Below are 19,404 nucleotides of genomic sequence, written 5' to 3' on the forward strand. Positions count from 1 at the left end.
AGAAAAACTTACCTGAGTAGCCAGTCTGTAATAAGAGAGCAATCAATTTAAGACACATTTTGACAAGATCACTCACTTTAATTGTCTGCTATGGTATTAGCCAGAATTCAATTATTTGATTTACACTTCTATCAACCTATCATATATTTCTATTGAATACTACCAGTTGGATATTGTTGTTAATCCATTTGGTTTAAAAAAATAAACAAAGTGTCATTTTTCTCAGGAAATGAAAGACTAGCTCTTCCAGTAGCAAGAAGTAAGATTTTCAAAAGACTTTTTGGCTTTTGGATCATTGTTTTTGGGAAGCTGCCTCTTTAATCTTTGTAAGTAATTCTGTAAAATATGATACATGCCTAGTTTTTATCTAGTGAGAAGTTTAGAATTAAATTCATTTATTTTCAGGCTTCTCAAATTTGTAAAATCATAAACAGAAGAAAATATATCTTAAAAACTAAAAGTAAGAAAGTTATAAAGAAGGATTCAGCAGCATCAGAAGAGATCTTAAATGTGCAGAAGGAAAAACAGTCAGTCAGACAGCCCATGAGTCCCCCTTGGTATGTCAGTAATTTTTTTTAGGGTGAGAACCAAGGCATTAAAGATGTGAGGGTAAGAATGGAACTCAATGGGTTTTAACAAGTTATCTCACTTAATTCCTGTTATCACCCTGTGTGGCTGCCATTTCCAATCCCATTTTAGAGATGAGGAAGCCAGTCCAGTATCTAAGAGCTTGCTCAAGGTCACACTGCCAGAAGGTGGCAGAGGTGGGCCTGGGTCCTAAGTTTAACTGACAATACTGCAGTGTAGCAGAAATGCAACATATTTAATCTATCATTTCCAGTTCAAGATAGCAGGCTGGGCAAACATATTTCTCGCCTGTCCCTCTAAAGACCTCTGTGAAATGAAAAAATGGAAGTAAGTGTTGTAGTAATGATAAAATAACACTACCAAAGAATAAAATTTACCAAGCCCTTACTCTGTGCTAGGCACTTCTAAGAGCTTTATTTATATTAAGTAATTCAATCCTCAAAATGAATCTATGAGGTCAGAGCTACTCCCGGCCCCATTGTATAGAAGAGAAAATGGAAGCTCAGAAAGGCTAAGTAATTTGCCCATAATCACATTGTCAGAAGTGGCAGAATCAGAATTTGAACTGAGGCAATCTGGGTCTATAGCTGAAATCTTAACAAAGTCAATGAAATACATAAAATTAAGAAAAAAATTTCAACCCATTTCTGCAAGATGCAAAGTGGGTAAGACTGGAATTATAGGTGGATATGGCACATAGAGAAGCAGCAGCCTGAAATATTCTTTAAGAGGGCAAAGAAACAGGTGGCAGCTGGTTCACCTAAGTAGCCCTGGACTGGGCCAGGCATGGTGGCTCACGCCTGTAATCTCAGCACTTTGGGAGGCCAAGATGGGAAGATCACATGGTCAGGAGTTTAAAACCAGTCTGATCAAGATGGTGAAACCCCGTTTCTACTAAAAATACAAAAAAAATTAGCCAGGCATGGTGGCGGGTGCCTGTAATCCCAGCCACTCAGGAGGCTGAGGCAGAGAATTGCTTGAACCCAGGAGGCGGAGGTTGCAGCGAGCCGAGATCGCACCACTGCACTCCAGCCTGGACAACAGAGTGAGACTTGTCTCAAAAAAAAAAATAGAAGCCCTGGGCTGGGCAGATCTTAACAGGACACGCCCGTGACAGTCAGATGGCCTGTCTCCTGCCCACAGCACACAAGCATGGGTAGCTGGCATTTCCCCAGGTAAAAATGTTATGATTCTCCTTCAAAAAATAGAATGAATTGTCCTGGGAAAGCAAAGGCTTCAGCGTGGATTTTGAAGCCCTGTTTCCACCCAGGTCTATCACACAAATGCACTCACCACAAGAGTCACACCAGCTCTTACTTCTAGCGTTGGTCCCAGCAAGTTGCTTTGACACCCTTATTGGTACCCAAGCCAAACTGGTTCTTACAGCTCCCCAGAATCAAGCCCTCTTCATTCTGGCATGTGGAGAAGCTCCACCCTATTTCCCTAAAGGAAATCTTGCCAACTGATACATGTGGTCCGGATGCTCCACCCGTCCATCCGTCCATCCATCCATCCATCCATTCATCCATCCATCCATCTGTCCATCCAAGTTTCCATATGCCGAGCAGAACAACGCTAGGCCAGCCATCCTTCTCCATGGTTTTGGGGAATGACACCCAAGGATTACTAGGCTTATGAGGAGACAAAAGGACAGGAATGAGGATGACCAATATCAACAAGAAAAACTAACCGTGGAAGAAACATTTAGAAGGTTTTAGAGAGCATTAAATACAAAAGGCAAGAGCAAGATATTAAGAAGTTTTAATAAAAGATTTTTTAGAGTTCTTAGAAATTAAGATTATGACTGCAAAAAGTTAAATATCATGTGGAGCAATGAAAAATGAAGTTAAGGAAATTTTCCAGAACCAAAAGCAAAGACATAGAGGATATCAGAGTAAAGAGAAGAGACACACAGAAGTAACCTAGGAGGTCTGACAATCAACTCTGCAGAATCTTGGGAAGAAAGAACAGAGAAAACACAGCAGATAGAATTATTAAAGGCATAATAGAAATCATTCACAGTGATAAAGAATGCATCTTCAGATTCAAATGGTCCACAAAGGGATGGGCAGAATTAAGGAAAATAAAAATTAAATTAAAACACTTACATCTAGGTACATACTTTCAAACCACTAAGGATAAAAAGATCCCAAAAGTTTCCTAGAAGGAAAAAAATAAGCCATCTACAAAGGAATACAAATCAAAGAGACATCAGACTTCTCATCTACAACTTTGGATGGTAATAGAAAATGTAGTGATGCCTTAAAGGATCTTAAAGTAGAATTCTAACTACACCATCAGGAAAGAGCAAGGGTAGAATAAAGAGAATTTCACAGATGCAAAGACTCAGAAATTCTGCCTCCACTGTTGTTGGGAAGGTACTTGATGTATTCCAATAAAATAAAGGAATAAATTAGGAATGGCAAAGTTGAAGTCATAAGACCTAGGAAACAGTGGTTCCGATCCAGAAGATCACAAAGGGATGTCTGGAGATTCCTGGCTCAGATTTCTCAGGAGCATGAAGTGGCCAGGAAAGAAGGTGGCTTTCCCTTAAGTGCAAAAGATATGGTTGGGAGGTTGGGGAGTGAGGGAATGTAAGACTATTGTAAAGACAAATAATAGGAAAAAAACCAAATCAACTACCAAAAAGCAATATGATAGGTAGGAAAGCAATTAAAGAGTAAGTGTAGATAAAGCACTTGTTCTTAATGCTAGACGCATCGCTGTTGGGTGATTTAAGAATTTAGAACACTGGACTAACAGAGAAGGTTAGGTATGATCTTAACATTCTGCTGGTTCAACACAGAGAATTTCCACAACCTTAATGCTGTAGACACTTTCTAGATCTTCAACTTTAAAAACTAATCTATGGACAAAAACATAGCAGATGTGGTTATGATAGTAAGACCCCCACAAACACATTAACAACTTTGACACTATAAAAGAAAACCTGGGCTCCAGAAGATGGGATGTGGATGGCAGAGGGGACCTAACTTCCTACTTGTTTTGCTATGAAAAGCTGATGAGGAAACGAAAGAGAAGCTTACAACACTCTTCAAAGTTATACAAGTACCCAATAGACAAGTAACAATATAATATCAACATTGAAAAAAGAGGGTACAGTATTAAAAATTAAAGATTAACTTTCTTATTGCAAAGTCAATATATTGCATAAGAAATATCTAGAGTTGATATGTCAGGATATAAAAATATAAGCACGTTCTGGAGTTGTAATGATTGTTTACCAAAAGAACTAAAACAAAAACAGTGACAAGTGCCCCTGGGATTAGGGTTGAAGAAGGAAGGATGGACCACTCTGGCTTTCCATTCCACGGTCTTCAGGGCTTCATGATTTATTAAAATGAGCATGTGTTAACTTGTACATGATAATTGTCATAAAATACGGTAAAAATTGTTAAATTATAAAGAGAGTTTCAAGGTTTCTTTCCTGCTGAATTTTTCCTAGAAAAACAACAAACTAATATTGCAATAATCAAATAGTCATGGCATATAGAAAAAAAAGTTTGGCTTTTTCAAATGCATTTCAAGGAGAGAACTTTGCTTCTACCTGGCTCGGCATTCCAATTTTGGAATATTACTCTGAGGAAGAATTCTAGTAACATCTCTTTATAACTTCTGAGTGAATTACAGGCTTACAGTCTCATAAGTTTCATTCAATTCTGGGATCCTCAGAAAATTAGCCCCAATTGTTCAACCAAATCTGACACCACTGATCAGAAATGAGCCAACACGAGCAGGTTGATTTTGTACAGCATTTAGCAGAGCATCATCTTATGAAACATTAAACTGAGACTGGAAAAAAGACCCTAAAAGCCATTTAAACATAAAATGAGCTCTAAGAAAACACGATCTTCACCTACCACCCTATCAATAATCATTTGCTACAAATCTTTGCACATCACCATATTCCATTGTTACTAACACCATAATCCTCTGCACCAAAATCCTCTCCTACAATTTCAGAACACCAAAAGACCTTTCATATGAATTCCTAAAAGAAATGCTTTTTTAGAAATTAACTTTGAAGAATGGAATTTGTTTAATAAAAGTAAACCTTACACAAAAACATTCTCTCATACCATCAGCTTGCTTAAGTGAAAAGAAAACAAACTTAAGACTCCTTAGAACAACTCTGTTTCTACTTTGGCTCTTGGCAAAACTCGGTTGGCATTCAAATGAAGCAAGGAACTCTGAAATAAATCGGCATTTTACCTCGGTCTCAGATATGATTAGCTAAATGAGGACAAGTCAATGATAGAGCACACTCAAGCACTGGTGTTGCCGATGCCTCCAAGTTCATTTACTTCCAAAACCCAGACAGTGCAGCCTGCGGAGCTTCTCAGCCAGTCAGAATCCAGGCCTCACTCCTAATTGCACTGAGTTCCCTCCACACACTGGGATCAGGAAATTCACAGGACAGAAGGGCTGACACTACATCGTCACCCCACTGGATCCTGACTCTTCTCAGGAGAGGGGCCAATCACAGCTCTCCTATCAAGCTCTGTATAACAGAGTTCCTAATTAGAATCTTAATACTCTGAATAGAAAGCAGCGGAAAAAAAAAAAGAAAAAACTATGCCTTAGAGTCTTGCTCACCTGGTGGCTCATTATGAGAGAGACACTTCAGAAAATCTGAAGATTAATAGCAGGAGTGTGGCATCAAAGGAACAAGGCTGCCCCGTTACCAAAAGGAAAAAAAAAAAATTAAGAACATCCTAGCTGGGCGCGGTGGCTCCTGACTATAATCCCAGCACTTTGGGAGGCCCAGGCGGGCAGATCACCTGAGGTCAAGAGTTCGAGACCAGCCTGAACAATGCAGTGAAACGCTGTATCTACCATAAATACAAAAATTAGCCCGGCGTGGTGGGGCATGCCTGTAATCTCATCTACTTGGGAGGCTGATGCAGAAGAACTGGTTGAACTTGGGAGGTGGAGGTTGATTGTGCCACTGCACTCCAGCCTGGGCAACAGAGAGAGACTCAGTCTCAAAAAAAAAAAAAAAAAAAAAATCCTATTGGCATACATTTCCAAAAAGAAACTCTAAGGTGGGTCTCAAAACTCTTTTATCAGGGCACTGGAGTAGGTAGTCCCAGAGATTACATCTCTAGTAGGCTATTTCACACACAGTCCAGTAGTCTGACGGCTGTGCTCCCAGACATAGGAACACATGGTCACCGATATGAAATATTAACTTCAAATAACTATGCATGAGAAGGACTCATGTATGAGAAACATCTAGTGCTAATGACCAAAAACTGAACAATTCATGTCCTAGAATCAGTTCCTTTTGAGAAGACATAGACCATGAAGAAGACATAAACCATGAGAAGACATAGAGGAAAGGAAAAGGGCATTTTCCATAGCCGCTATGGTAAACAAAACATGCCAAATGCAACTTTTAACTACCCTAGATCAGAGGACAAGTCCACAAAAACCCAGAAAATTTATTACTTATGAGCTTATTAGATTTTGGAGATGGGAACTATGTGCTAAATTAGGCATGCTATGGGCTCTCAGGTTTGATAAATCAGGTATGAGGCAGAATGAAATCAACACTGACAAAGACTAGCCGTGCACCACCCTCAGAATATGACAGCGTGTGCCAACATCACTGAAGGGCCCTGAAAGGTCATAAGACAATAAACTATGTGCTTGGCTGAAATATTAGCAAGGGTCAGGATGAGCTCACGTGAAATTTTCTCCGCAAGAAAACTCTGAAATTCAGGGGAGCATTTCAGATTGCAGTTCACAACTCCTCATAAATTAATGAAAGTCAGGCATTAAACTTAATAACAGCTGGAACAGATCAAGCAGAAAAAAAACGCAGCATCGGCATATGTGTTATGTGAATTTCAGAGTCCATAAATTTGATATTTGGAAGGAAGAAGGGAAATGTTAATTAGCAGAATTTCATACTGGATTTAAATTTGCCATGGAGTCAAAGCTCTATTGTAAAAACCCCCTTGGAATCTGAGATCACCGTCACCAGATCTAGGTCCTGCCTTTCATCTTGCTATTTTACACTTGTTGATATGCAACTTAATTGTTTCATGTGCTGTTTCTTATTTTCTCTCCCCAAATTACAAAATCTAGAGCACTAAGGTCATACCTTTTATTCTACTGTGTGTGGACCTCAATTAATGTTTGGGAACCAATTTCTTAAAAATCTAAAAATGCATCCCTCTGTCTTCTCTAAAAGTCTTGTAACAATTTTTCATGATCTTTAGACTACTCTAGCTAGCCATATCTCAGAGGATTATAGTCACTCTTAAAAGTCTCAGTGTTGCCTTTTCTTATTTTCCTGATGTAGCAAGAGAGCACGGTCACAATATGTATCTTTATTACACAGAACAGATATATCTCAGGTCAAATCGAGTCTCCTGAAACATTACTTTATACAGATCCAGGCAGATATCTCATATTTGTCTTTAAAGCAAGTATCAGTCCTACTTGCAGGTCTCAGAGACAGGAAGGGATGCCAGTGGTCTTCTCCTTGCTGTTTTCACAGATTTTCTATTCAGAGCTCTCTGTGTCAGTAGCGGCCTTCCTTAGCATGTATTTCTTTAAGTTACTGGTTGAGAATTTCCATGTCTGTCTTTAGCCTGCACGGGCCCTGCTATCTATACTCAGTCCTTTTCATCTTTTCTCATAAATCATTCCTCCAACCTCTTCATCATGCTTAAGATTCTTTTAGTTTATCTGACACACCAAAGTCAGGAGACATGAACTGTCCATATTAGTGGGACTGTTGGATACCAAGATGCCTTTGTGCAAAAAAAGGTGTTTTCTCTCTCTCGCTCACTTTTTTTTCTCTCTCTCCCCCTGCCACATGAAAACATTAAGTATATTTATAAACAAAGGGGACACTCTTCCCACCACCTCCTTCCCTGGGTGGGGCAGGGTGGTTTGCTGCCCTTTGCAGAGCCACATATAGAGACAGTTAAGGATCTTACAGTGGACTCTGTATGGCTGGTAGAGCTGGTCCCCAAAAATGCCTAAGTAGGGCCAGATATTCTTTTGTATTATCTGTTGACATGTGAAAGCTCCGGTTATTATACAAGCTGTTCTTGAGAACTGAGATTTCACGTAATGAATTGAGATCTTTGATCCAAAGAGACAGCCCATGTTCCAAAAGCCACTGCACCATCAAAAGAAGCAGATGTGGGGGCAAGTGGGACATGGTAAGGAGGACAACGTTTTACAAGACAGCTAGAAAAGGAATGCACGTAGGGCCTCCCTTTCTCAGTCCCAAAACCGAGGTCTGGAGTCCAGACTCAAACCAGCACCATGAGCAGGCTGTATAATCTCCATAATTATAATTCAAGTGCTGAATGAGTTTGTGTGAAAACTAAAGGAGATCATGTAATGACGTCCTCAGCCCAGTGCTTGGCACATGGGAAATATCTCACATATGGCCTGTGGTGGTGATTACTACTGTGTCCCAACTCTCACATCCTCCAGAACATGGGGGCACAGAGAGGACCACAGGTTTCCCCATTTAAACTTCTAGGTAAGGTAATGTTAAGTTCTTTGCAAGATATCAGTTAACAAAACAAGAAGAAATGTCTCATTCTCCCCTACAACACAACACCTGGAGCACAGGGAGGGCAGAGGTAGCAAGGACCAGTTCCTGCCTCTCCGACACTGGATGCATTAGAACAAAGCCTGGAAACTGAAGTGGCAGTCGGCTTGCCTTCCCTGATTCTACACACTTGTACTCCAAGCCCTTGCCCATCAAAACTGGCAATGCCATCACCTGGGTTCCAGGACATCGTTTCCAAGCACTCCCCAACTGGGCTGATCCCAAACCACTGCCAACCTAGCCAGGCTCTTGCACAGGTCTGGACTATCATTTTGAAATCTCATCCATTATGGGACATGGGTGAAGAATCTGAGCTCTGGAGCCAACAAACCAGGTTCAAACCTTGGTTCAGTCACTTCCGAACCATGTAAAAATAGACAACTTACTTAGGTTTACTGGGCCTCAGTTTCCTCATATGTCAAAGGGGAAAGTCATTACAACTGCTCATAAGGTTGTTTTGTGGGGATTTAGTGACTTCAAGAGCAAAGTCTATGGCATAACACTGTGGTGCAGACAGAGAGCTCAGTTTCTGCTGGCTATCATTTCAGTAGGGATCATTTCCCACCGAGGTCACTGCAACAGCAGCCTGCTAAGTCACCTCCCTGATTCCACATTCCACACCTTCACAAGAGTCACTGCACACCAGCCAGAGTGACAGTACTAAAACAAAAATCAAACCACAACACTTCTTCCACTGGCTTTTTGTTGGCCCACCAGGTCCCTTAATCTCATCTCCCCCAACTGTCCCACCCCCTGGCCAATGACCATGCTGGCATGCGCTCTGCTCCTGGTACTTTTTCACAGCAAACCTTTCAGTAGAATGCTCTCTCTCAGATCTCCCAGGGCAGCTTCTTTTTTTAATTCAGTTATTCTGGCTGCAAAGACACCTCCTGAGCAAGGCTTTCCCTGCCCCACCCACCTGACCTAAGGAACAACATCCCTACCCAAGGCTCTCTCTAGCACATCACCTGGTTTATTACCCTCAGAGCACCAGCAGCTATAGGTTGAGTATCCCTAATCCAAAAATCTGAAATGCTCCAAAAATCCAAAAACGCTGGGAGCCAAGATGATGCCACAAGTGAAAAATTCCACACTTGACCGACCTCATGTGATGGGTCATAGTCAAAATGCAGCTAAAACTGTTTCATGCATAGAAGTGTTTTAAAATACTGCATAAAATCGCCTTAAGACTGTGTGGAAAAGGTATATATAAAACATAAATGAATTGTGTGTGGAGACCTGGGTTCCATCTCCAAGACATCTCATTCTATATATGCACATATTCAGAATCTGAAATCTAAAACACTTCTGGTCCTAAGCATTTCAGATAAGGGGTTCTCAACCTGTATGTTCTTGTTAAGGCTCTGCCTAGGTGTTTGTTGTGTGTCTCTTCCGGCTGGTATGCCAGCTTTGAGAACAAGAACCTGATTTGTTTTGGCAAACGCTGACCCCTCAGGACTTGGAATAGTGTCTGACTCACAGCAGGCTCTCAAAAAAATGCACAAAGATTTTTTTTTTTTTGAGAGCAGAGTCTCGCTGTGTTGCCCAGGCTGGAGTGCAGTGGCGCGATCTCGGCTCACTGCAAGCTCCGCCTCCCGGGTTCACACCATTCTCCTGCCTCAGCCTCCGAGTAGCTGGGACTACAGGCTGCCCGCCACCGCGCCCGGCTAGTTTTTTGTATTTTTAGTAGAGACGGGGTTTCACCGTGTTAGCCAGGAGGGTCTCGATCTCCTGACCTCGTGATCCACCCGCCTCGGCCTCCCAAAGTGCTGGGATTACAGGCTTGAGCCACCGCGCCCGGCTCACAAAGATTTTTAATGAAAATAAATCATGCATTATGTACTCAATGGAGTGAGACTCGAGGCAGGTCACGTCAGCAGTGTTATCAGAAGGGCTGAGTCCCCTAGAGGCACTCAGGTGTCTCCAATTGTTCACTATCTCCCATATCATGGATCCGTGGCAATGTGATAAACACATACTACATTTAAAACATCATTCATGGTAAAAGATAGAGGCTACATAAAAATGCATCTCACAGACCTATATATAAGAGGCAACTGCACATTCGATCAAAAGGTCAACCCACTTGGTCAGGTTCACTAAGCCAAGCTGGGATCACAGACACCAAGTTGGAGTGGATCACAGATCCTCTGGCAGGAAGCGAGGTCACAGGAAAGCTACCATTGTGTGTTAGTTTCCCTTCGCCCCTGGGGGAGGAGGGAATAAATTTCTTACAAAGAGGAAACACAGGGATAGGGGAAGGGAAAGGAAAAGTGAAATTTTGCCCCATTTGAGAACAGGCTTATTCCACGAAAGCCAACCAAAAGAAGAGCTGGCGTTTGCTTCTCCGCATCCCCCACCTGCACTTCTCTGCTCCTCTCTAAATTACCTAGGAAACAGGCACCTCCTTTTACTCCACTCACAAGATAGGAGCACAATCAGGATGCAGATCTGGGTACCCCCAGTGGACGAAGTAAACACCCCGCTTCCTAGAGTGGGCTCCCTCTGATCCTCACAATGTCCACTGATTAGGCCCCGGCTCCCTAGGGAGCAGGCACAAGTCTCCTCCAGGGTCCCACCCTCCCCCCTGAGACTCTTTCAGTCCTGGCTGGATTGCAGGCTCATTCCACTAATGCCAGTCTTTGTTCTCATGCTCCCCTGGTGGTGTTAGCTACTGAATTTCCCAGCTGAATTTCACTTGGTTATTTCCGGGCCCTATCTACAACCTCACCGTGGCCCCCTGCACAATTTCTCTAGCTTGACTGATGTGAGGGCATTTGGGAGTCTTCTAATAAAATAAAACTCAACGCTTTTTTTTTTTTCATTTTGAACACTGTAAGTGGAAATTAAAACATGCCTTGATACAGAACACTATTAATTCTTTAGGAATGAAGCCACAGTTATTTCCTATGTTTTTTATTTGCAGTTTGTGATCAAGATATTGTGGTGGCTAGGGTTACCTATTACAGAACAGCTGAGCAGTTGAGAACAAGTAAAAATAAATTTTGTTGTCTTGAAGAAAAAAATATGACGTGCTGGCCGGGCGAGGTGGGTCACGCCTATAATCCCGGCACTTTGGGAGGCCAAGGCAGGCAGATCACTTGAGGTCAGGAGTTCAAGACCAGCCTGGACAACATGGTGAAACTCCCTCTCTACTAAAAATACAAAATTAGCCGCGCATGGTGGTGCATGCCTGTAATCCCAGCTACTCAGGAGGCTGAGGCAAGAGAATCGCTTGAACCCGGGAAGCAGAGGTTGCAGTGAGCCGAGATCGCACCATTGCACTCCAGCCTGGGCAACAAGAGTGAAACTCTGTCTCAAAAATATATATATATGACCTGCTACACAAAGGGATGCAGCAGCACATCTCTGAAGACCAATGAGACAGCAGCCCAGCCAGAGATGCCTGGGAGGGGAGCCCTGTCACGGAGTCGCATGCTGTCAAACTGAAAGCAGGGGTGAATTCAACTCTGTGATGGAGAAATTCTGGGTAAGTGATGGGGAACCCAAAGATCTGTTTAAATATACAAAGGGTCATGGAACAAGTCTTAGTAATCACCCCAGACTCTTGCAGGAGAGAAACAAACAGCTCCTCGCAGAAGCCTGCTGGCCTGTACCTCTTGAGCCCTGTCTTCGCCACTCCCCTCGTGAAATTCACCCTCCAACCACACAAAGATTTTTCTCAAGTCCTTGCAGGTCTCAGGTCTTCCTTTGGCCTCCAGGCCTTGACAAATGCTCCTTTTTGCCTAGATTACTCTTTCCTCACCTCTTTCAGATGTCACCTCCTCCAGGAAGCCTTCTGGACTACCAAGGCTGGATAAGTCCTTCACCTGCTCCCAAAGGACTCTTCGCTCTCTCCTCTGACAGCTCCCTTGTATTGACTTTTTGATGACCTAAAGCTTCACAGAAGCAGGCACTTGCTCATTTTGGTCAACACTGTTTAGCACTTATGCAACACTCAATAAGCAGATGCACAATTAACACATGACTGACAGAATGAACACAAAAATAAACAGTTAAAGGAATCAAATGGAATCTTGCTTTATTTTATTCTACGAAGAAGAAACTCATTGAAAACTGAGGTTAATGAAAAGCCTGGCCCCCCTCAAAAGAAATGAAGACATTAGAAGGATGAGAACATTCATTTTAGGAGAGACCCAAATTTCATAGCTTAAAGAACTGAGGAAGTTGGATCCTTTTCAAAGAGTACAACAAGAATCCAAGCTATATCAGAAGACAGGGAAAAGAGAGCAATAAAATGCCAGATCGGTTACTCTAAATTAACCCAAACTGTGAACAGCACACAGAGGAAAATCAAGCCCTTTCCCCAAGAACTATGAAGATACCGCACAAATTTATAGGTATAAGATCAAGAAAGCTAAGGCAGGATGGGAGACTGCAGCTTCAAGAGACATCAAAGGTAACATTCTTTAATTATACAAGAAAAAGGAGGAGGGCCGAGGATAATGTTGCCTCCATTAAGAAAGCGGGAGGGAAAGCTGTTAGCAGATGGCTGTGAAATGGCAAGAGCTGCTATTTCTCATGCTTTTACTCTAGAAGGGAAGGAAGGAAGGAAAAAGAGAGGGAAAAGACGGAGGGAAAGAAACCATAGGCAACAACTAAAAAAGTGCCATTTGGGTGGGTGCCAAATTAGAAAAGATAAATAATTACATGGAATCTTTAAGCAACTGGATTCATGATCCTGAACTGAGTTGCAGATGGGACCTCCCATTAACATGGATCAGACGCATGCTTGGATGCTAAGTTGGGAAGATGTTACCAAAATATGAATTGCCTAGAGGTTGTTGAAGACAAATATATCACTGAAATTTGGAAAAAGACAAACAAACATCATGCTCACCTTAACTACAGGGAAAATACCTACTTGTTCGATGTCAGATGGGTGTCATGGAAGAGAGGCAGCTCTCCTGTGTTAATCTCACAGTATCTAAGATTAGGGTCCCCATCCAAGTCTATGAACTGCCAACTTATTCCAAAGAATCAAAGTCCCTCCCTTATGCCGGCGCAGTGGCTCACGCCTGTAATCCCAGCACTTTGGAAGGCTGAGGCAGGCGGATCACCTGAGGTCAGGAGTTCAAGACCAGCCTGGCCAACATGGCGAAACCCCATCTCTACTAAAAATACAAAAATTAGCCAGGCGAGGTGGCGCATGTCTGTAATCCCAGCTACTCGGGAGGTGGAGGCAGGAGAACAGGTTGAACCTGGGAGGAGGCGGAGGTTGTGGTGAGCCAAGATCGCGCCACTGCACTCCAGCCTGGGTGATAGAGTGAGACTCTGTCTCAAAAATAAAAAGTTAAAAAATGCAGATTTTACAAATGTACAAATGTACCAGAAATACTTTGTACATCGCCTGCTCTCAGGAAGGATGAGGTGGCTAAGTTAGGATTAGAGGTTGTATACAATAACTAAATTTTAAAAGGGAAGCAGAAACGACAATGTCTCCTCACGTGGTCAAGAAGTCACTCTGATGGGAAGGCTGTGAGTATGGGTCACCTGGAATTCCACCTCCATGGTGACTGTGATAAGCATCCGAGCAGTTCCCAACTTCTCTGCCCTATGGTGGCACTTATGAGTCCCCAAGTCCTACCCTAGGAGTTTTGGTGTCCACAGAAGATAAGTACTGCCTTGGACTAATCACATTATTCCAGAGGAGGTCAGGCCGCCGGGTAGGGGCAACACAAGGAAGTAGCCGTGATGTGTTTAAAGGTGAGAATGACATGACTACTACTCAAGTGTCCAGGGTAGGAAAATATCCATGTAAGATGGCTCTTAGAGACTTTCCAAGGACGTGGGTTGTTAGATAGGCCTTGAAACATAAGCAGGATTTGAAGGCAAAGAGAAAGCAAGTAACTGGTCCAGGAGAAACAACTATACAAGCAGGGCAACAAGGGCAGGGCTAGCACCAGAGCAGCGGCCAATGGAAGCTGAGTTAGCTGTAGAAGAGAACAGTGCCAGGCAGCAGGGGAAGAGAGGACTGGACCAGTACACCAAGGGGCTAAGTGATTTTCTCTAGAAAATGTGGTCTCTCTTGGTCTTTTCTTTCTCTTCCTGGCCTGGGTGGTCTTCAAGCTTCTCCCTGTCTCCTTTAATAAATTTATCCTGAAAACTGATGAATAAAATTGTTATCAAATTTTTCCAAATGCTACAGGACTTTTCTCACTGTTGTTCCCAGTTTCATTCGCTATCTCCCAAGACTGAGATACACAGACTCACGGTCGCATCAGGCACAAGAGTAGTCAAGATTCACTGGCAAATCTGGAACACTAAGAATTACTCCTAAATCTCTATTGCTTTGCTCGAAGTTGTCTTGCAATGCAGCTCTTTAAAAGTCTATGGAAGTCGCTCACTGTTTCTAGTCTTAAAACATTACCTCTGGATTACTAAAAGAAGGCCAGGTCGTTCTATTGAATTTCTAAGAGAAAGACAAGAATAAGCAGGGAGCTATTCTTAAGCTCACAAATAACAGTTTTGCAAAGGTCCATGGACTTGTTTGGATCTCCTCACTCCAGGTCTCACTGCAATTCAAGACTAACAGCCAAGGAAGCATGAGACCTAGCAAAGCCTCCAGGGTGTGATCCAACATCAGTCTTTCTGGTTAAACAATCTAATTTTCAAAGGGGGGAAAAACACAAAGCATTTCTGATTGGCTCATCAACTGTTCTCCAAAGAGGTAAAAGACAGTCTGGATGAGAAGAGAACTAAGAGCTCAGGGAACTGTCACTGCCTTTACAGTTTGGTCAAGACAAAACTGTTCATTTGTGCCTCGTAGGCATTTCTGTCTCTCACAGTCTCAAGATGACACTTGGATAGTAAGAGAGAGAAGTATGAGCAGGTGTACCTATTAAATATGTAAAATATACACCCTCTCTTCCATTCACTCAGAAGATGTATTTCTAAAGGGATGTGGAAAGTCACCTAATATAAAGACAGACAGGTAGAAAAAAAATCTATGCAGTTTTTTAGCACACAAGAATGCAAGTGGGCTTAGCACAACAGCCTTCCACAGAAAATAAATGCAAGCCAATTAAAAATTCAGGGTTTTTTTCTTTAAGCTAATTCCTCAGGTTTTGCTAATTAGCAACCAATAGTTCTATCATCTGAGCTGGGGAACATAGGAAGAATACCAGTGGTATGTTTTCAATCAAAGCATTTGCATGGAAGAATGAATCATATTTTCCATGAAGAATTACTGCTTAGGAGCAGTTGGGGGCAGAAGAAATGCAGCCTTCCACAACTATAAAACTGTAAAGGAGACCTGAAATTTTTTAAAAAGGAGGCATCTTTCTGCCCCCTTTACCAAAACCAGCAGAGACCCTATAGTATGACATGACTAGTGAATCCGAGGAACTTTGCACAAAGATCCCTGCAGGAATAGTTTAAAGACTTCACAGTAAGACAGAAGACAATGCAACACATGTTTTCTGTAAGAGGGAAGTGAATAAAAGTTAAGTGTCGGCCAGGGTACAGGAATGCTTTAACTATTATGTCACCTGCCTTTGAAAGTTTATAGAAGATAAATGCATGGCAGTCAACGAAAGCAAGGAGAGATGGTGGTTTGAAATACCTGGCTCCACACAGAGCATGGGCAGAAGAAAATTGCTGAGGAATCTTTGGGCAGAGGATGGGGCTTCTTACCCTGACTCTGATACAAGAAGATCAGGTCCTCCAATCTAACCCCTCCCATGCTCCCCCAAACTATAAAGCGCTAGTGATCCTGTAACTGAGAGCCTGTCAGCACCATGCCATGCCTGAGCCATGCATCTAAAACGTCTACTTTCACGCCTTGATATACAGCCCATCCACTGTGATGCTTCATGAGCGAAAACCCCTAATCCCCCGGGAGGATTTTATTCTAAACATATGCTGTGAATGTCTGAAGTGCCCACTGTCCCTGAGCTTTCTTTTTTCTTTTTTTTTTTTAAAGCCACAAAACCTAAAATACTTTGATTTTTGCCTAACTACAATTTCTAAAGATGCAATATTGCATTCCCAAATATAATAAAATCTTGTGCAATAAAAATTTTACAGATGTCCTTCTGAAGGGGGAGAAAAAAAAAACAAAAATGGTTTTCCCTTTTCCGGTCTTACAGGAAGCCTGCCCACACTTTAGAAATACAAAGTTCATATATATAGAAGCACAAATTAGGCATCTTGGAAAGTCTACAATTTCCAACCACAGAGAAATGAAGGAATTGCTGTGAGTGTTCACATGGCCAGCCCACTGGATTACAGGAGTCTTTTCTTTTGACCGGCTCAGCAGAGCTAGCAAACAACTCAAGGGCAAGGGGAATGGCCTAAAAAGATGTCTCTGAACTTGAGCTACTGAAGGTCTGCAGTGCGCCTGTGTTGTTGACAGGGCCCAGGACCGAGACAAGCTATACCCACAAGATAAACAAATGTGACCAAAACTGTATGTCTCATTTTAAAAAGAAGGCATTTCTTCATACACTAAAAAATTCATGGAAAATTTATCACCTTCAGTTCACATCAATCATTAGCTTTGCCTGGATAATTAAATCCATGTGAGCAGACAGATTTTATTATAAAGTGTCTTAAAAAATACTTGTGATACTGGTAGGAGATTAAGTAATTCAACAGAGTTCTAAAGAAAAAGTAAAGTCATATCCCATATGATGCTGAGGCTTAGCTTAGGATATCTTTAAATTACTCAATATGAATAAATAATACCGTATATCTTTTATGTTCCTGCATGTATTAAAGTTTGCATGTGTTACATAAAACACTTTCTGCTAAGAATTTAAAAGTTAACACTTTTCAAACTCGTTTAAAATCTTTACAATTTCTTCACTTACTTAACAGAAAAAAATTATAGTCTATCTACTGAGGTTGACTGAGAAAAGATTATGTTCAGAAGGCCACAGTGCACAGCTCTAACCACACCACAGTTACAGGTTTGCAGTTTGCTCAGTTCCTAATCTGTGTTATAGTAGGAACTGGTCTCAGGCAAGCAGGTGACCAGGTCTGGTGAAACAAACAAACAAACAGTCCACACTGAATCAAATACGAGTGCAACCCTCACAAACATGACTTAGAGAGTCAACTTATCACATATTGATGATGAGGAGGAGGAGGAGGATGTAGAAGAGAAGGAAAAAAGGAGGAGAAGGAGAAAGAGAAAGCAGAGAAGAACTACCTTAATACTTTTGAGGCACTTACCATGTGCCAGAGATTTTAGTTAATACTGTATTTGCATTGTCTCAACTTCCACAAGAACACCATGGAGCAGGCAGTCATATTATCACCTCATCCCACAGCAAGGAAAGGATTCCTAGAGGGATCAGCACGCTTGTCAAGGTCACACAGCTAGCAAGTGACAAAGCTGGACCTTGAACCCAAATTCCCGGAGCACTGAGCCAATCTGTGCACTCTTTAGGACTTCCCGTCCATATTATCTATATAATAATGTAATTTATGACCAATTTAGGGAGTACATTGGGATGGTAGGTCAAAATCGCATTTGCCATTTGGTTACAGACAGCTTACACAGTTTATAAGTTATCACACAATATTAACACTGATTTGAACAATACAGTGGGAAAATCTAATGAATACCCCACTATGAATGCTGTAACCTCAAAACAGAGTGATGATCGACCAATTCGGATCCCCCTAAGAGCTCTCCCGTGCCCACCGTTAGTTAATAGGAAATTGGAGGTCCAGGAGATGGGTCCCACTTGCACCGCTGAGGGAGGATGAGGGTCCCAGGTGTAGAGAACTCCCAGCCCCTCAAAGGACAGGAAGACTCAATGGGGGAAACCGTTAAAACAAACGAACCAAGAACAAGCTGCAAGTTGAATGGCACAGAGAGTAAGTTAACGGTTATCTGCTCACTACTGTCAGTCAAAGAAGAAGTCCTCATCAGCTGTCCTGACTAATTAAATACCTCACTAATTAGTGGGTATCTTGAAAAGACAACAAAACATAAATATGAGATGGGAAAAGTTTGTGTTCACACATAAGAACAAAAACAATGCAGGGAGCTTTGGCTAAGGGTCTAGCCTGAATTTTTCTTAAAAAGTAAGTCTACTACCTGGGTCTATAAAAATAGGTAGAAAGCATGCAGGAGTCCCTCAGATTTTCTGCCTGGATGATGTTTAAAAGAGACTCACAAATAAAAATATAATGCAGAAAACTTAGGAGTGTGCCCAGAGAAAAAGCCTACCAAGACTATTTTAAACCTTCATTCCTGAAAGGAAAGATGAATAAAATAAAACTAAGCAAATCCTGAATGAAGGAAGGAACCAGCCCAATAGCCTTCCCCCTTATTTCTGTAGTTACAGAAATAAGACTGATAACCACTTTTGAAACAGAGAAGTTGTCTTTTTCAAAAGCTTAGAAGAATCCAGAAAACTCTCCTCCGTGCTTCTGACCACTTTTTAAAAAATGCACTCTCCACTTAAAAATAAAATAATGTAGCTTCCATCTTTTCCAACAATATAATCTGCTTGTGGGGGGTGGGGAGTAGTGGTTGCTGAGACTTAAGGTTATGCGAGACCCTTTGATCTGAGGAGTGAGCATTTCCCTTTGCTGCAAGCCAACTAATGAAGGGATGAAATTAGCTTTTATCCTGGGCACTTTCTTGAGCAAAAAAACATGCACTAATCAGCTGTCCTCACTAATCAGTCATCTGGCTAATGACCTTTTGCCTTAAAACACTAAAATTTCTGAATGATGTGGAAAAGGGGAAACACAAACCAGTCCCCCTCACTGGAGCTCAATGGATCATCTGGAATTGGAGCCGGGAAGGTTAAATGGCGAGTCTGAATCCTGGCAAGGTGATAAATCTGTAATCAAGAGCTGCAAGCTTTGGCACCTCAATATGAACTTCATTACTCCACAACCAAATTGTATTTTTTTAACTAGAAACAGGCCAGAAATAAACTCAACCCTTATACATTTTTCTTTATATTCTGCCTTTGGAGAAAACCATCCCATACTTGAGTTCAGAGTCCTACTTAATTTCTTAAACGTGATTAGCACTGGAAAGGAGTTTCTGATGTGTCTGGCATGCTAGTTAGAGAGGAAAATACAGCATAACGAAAAATCTTCCGTATTAAGGAATTTAGCACAGATTTGTTAAATGAGGTTTGTTTTCAGAAACCATCAAAAATGGGAATAGCCAAAATCATTAAATTAAAAAATCATTAAAAATGGGAATTGCGGTTGTTGAG

At 41.7% G+C, this 19,404-nt stretch overlaps 1 protein-coding gene across 1 annotated transcript in view; it reads right to left on the bottom strand.

The window, feature by feature from the left end:
• The window catches only part of GLI3 (GLI family zinc finger 3), a 277,199-nt gene that overhangs the window by 164,273 nt on the left and 93,522 nt on the right, over positions 1–19,404 (bottom strand). The window lies entirely within an intron of this gene.

This window comes from Rhinopithecus roxellana, chromosome 6 (genome assembly GCF_007565055.1).
Source record: "Rhinopithecus roxellana isolate Shanxi Qingling chromosome 6, ASM756505v1, whole genome shotgun sequence".
Lineage (NCBI taxonomy): Eukaryota > Metazoa > Chordata > Mammalia > Primates > Cercopithecidae > Rhinopithecus > Rhinopithecus roxellana.